Raw genomic sequence first — 2920 nt, 5'->3', positions numbered from 1 at the left:
GTCTCTTCCACCACGCGCCTGTATCCTGAGAGATTGCCGTGTGTCCTACGAATTCTTCCCATACTAATATTCGACCATCAATGTATTTGGCCTGCGAGTAGCCCGTGACGTGTGCCGATGTTAGGGTCAAAAGGAATAACAGAGGTATAGGAGTGAACCTGGAATTTTTGAATTCATTGTAGTGTTTTGCAAAATTTAAGAAGCCCACCACCAAGCATATAAATCAAAGCGTAGAATAGCCTAAGTAAACACAATAATAACGACAAATAAAAAATAAGAAAACTTATGCCAAGTGGCTAGGAATAAAAATGTGAAAAAGGTGGTAAAAAATTATCAGACGAATCATGACCATGCCTCGTCTACCTAAGGTTGTCCTTGTGGACCACCCTCCCCTTAATGTGGACTGTGGTCCCCATGGCCGCTTCTACAACTTTCTCTTCACACAATGGAGAGAGTTTGTTGCCTAGTCGCCTGTTGGATTTTACTAGGACTTTTTCGCCAACTTCGAACACCCTGTTTTGTCGGGAAGCATTTTCCCTGTTCCTGAGCTTATCTTGGGCGATCCTAATCTTATCCTGAATCTCATACAGTGGTTCTTCCGATTGTGTTTGTATCACGTCGGCCGGCCTCTTGTCGATGACCGAATAGATTTATTGTACCTGGCTGTGGCCAGTAAGATTAGCTCGACGGTGTCACTGATGCCTTTATCAATTTTAATGCATCTGGCGAGCTCCACCAGAGTGCTGTGGAAGCGCTCCACTTGTCCGTTTGAGGTACTGTGGAGGGGCGGTGCGTTTGAAACGTTAACGCCGAAATGGATTTCCAGCATGGTCAAAATGGTGTGCGATTTTAACGATGTTTCGTTGTCGCAATATATGACCTTGGTTTTAGGGAAAACATTCATCAGCAGCAGTAATGCCGGTTTAAGGTCCTCTATGGTTCTAGAGGGAATTGATTGGACCATGGCAAATTTCGAGAATTTGTCAATGCACGTAAGGAAATGTTGCTTCACGTTTTCTTGGGCAGACTTGTGAGCTCTGTTGTGCTCGACAGTGAGAATCTCCCGCCTCTCGTCAATCGCAAAAATATCCGTTAGTCGGTTTTTGCAGTGCCAAAATTTGGTGGCAGGAAATTGCCGAACCAATTTGTCGTGTACCATTGCTATCGTGTGCAAATCGCAATGGATGGCGTTTACGCCTTTAGGAACTATTACGTCCGCGAGCTTCTCCAGCAATGACTCCTCGCAAGAGAAGTCAATATTATGCCGTCTCTTGTTTCCAAAGAGAACGAAGCTGCGTTTCGACGAACAGCGGGGTTCCTCCAGAGTTATCTGGTTTTGGAAGCAATTTAGAGGCTTTTCCGTTAATGGGATAGTGTGGGTTAGCGACAGCTCACTGTGAATTGTGGCCGCGCTTGAAAATGCCTCTTTCTCTTCTACAACGTTGAGTTGTTGCCTCGAGAGGGCATCTGCAACGAGGTTGCCTTTGCCAGGCATTTAATGAACCTTGGCACCATACTCGTCGGTGCGTTCTTTCCACCTTTCAATTTTCGTATTCGGATTAGAATCCGACACCGCGTAGGTCAGCGGTTGGTGGTCAGTGTAGACATTTATGTCTTTGACCCCATACAGGTAGTGACGCAGCTTTCCTAGTCCCCAAACTATGGCTAACAGCTCCCTTTCGTTGGTAGCGTAGTTAACCTCTCTGTCCTTTAAGGATCTGGAGATCATAGTGATGGGGCGTCCCTTTTGGGAAAGCACTGCGCCAATGCCATATGCCGAGGCATCTGTCGTTAGATCAAATGTCATTTTATAATCGGGATAGCTGAGGATGACATCCTCTGAAGCCAGAATGTTACGCAACTTATGGAAAGCATGACGTTGCTGCTCGCTAAATTGCACCTGGATATTCTTGGATCTGTGCCTACTGACACTTCCATGCTCCCCTTTAAGTATTTCAGATATGGGCCTAGCTAATGATGCGAAATCTTTGATGAAGCATCGGTAATAACTGGCCAGGCCAAGGAACGATCTCACCTCGAATACATTTTTGGGTTCGGGGAATTCCTGTATGGCCTTGGTTTTTTCTGGGTCTGTTGTGGTACCTTTATTAGTGACAATAAAGCCCAAGAAACTAACGTTCATTTTAAAGAATCGCGATTTTTCTGCTGACACCCTCATGTTGGCGTCGAGCAGGCTCTTAAGAACCCAATCCACATGCCGTATGTGGGCGTTTTCGTCCTCTGAAAAAACGATGACATCATCAACATAGACATCGCAAAATTTGCCAATCTGCTCTAGCAGTATGTCGTCGATGGTTCTTTGGAAGATGCTGGCAGCATTCTTCAAACCAAACGGAAGCCGGCGAAACTCGTCGTTACCCTCCGTTAACGGAAAAGGAAGTCTTTTCGCGTCACGCTCTGTCAGAGTGATCTGGTGGTAGCCTGACTTCAGATCAAGTGTCGGGAAGTATTTCGTTTGCCAAGCATTTTAATAAAGGCCTATTTAACTAGAGGCGGCGCGTCCGAGCAATCAATGTTGGTAAAATTGACGTCGGGGCACGATTGGAACTCTAACTTTTCTTCTTCGGAGCCCCATTTGAGGTGGCCGGAAGCTAGACAAAGCGATGCCCCTGCCTGTTTTAACAGGTCAAGACCAATTATGGCATCAAAGGAGGACAAATCTGGAAATATGAAGAACGTGGCCTTCAAGTTAAATAGGGAAACATAACACTTTTTAGTGATAGTGGTGACACCATGGATCGAATGTATCGTGAATGGCGATTCTACTGGGCGGACACCTTTCAATCCCTCGTATGGACGGATGCAATTTTTTGCCGTGCCCGTATCTATTAAAAGTCTCATATCTACCCCCGCTACTCTTCGTCTGATGACAGGTAGCAGGGATTTTCCCCTAAAAAAT

Source organism: Drosophila ananassae (assembly GCF_017639315.1).
Source record: "Drosophila ananassae strain 14024-0371.13 chromosome Y unlocalized genomic scaffold, ASM1763931v2 tig00000103, whole genome shotgun sequence".
Classification (NCBI taxonomy): Eukaryota; Metazoa; Arthropoda; class Insecta; order Diptera; family Drosophilidae; genus Drosophila; species Drosophila ananassae.
This window is presented reverse-complemented; position numbering follows the sequence as displayed.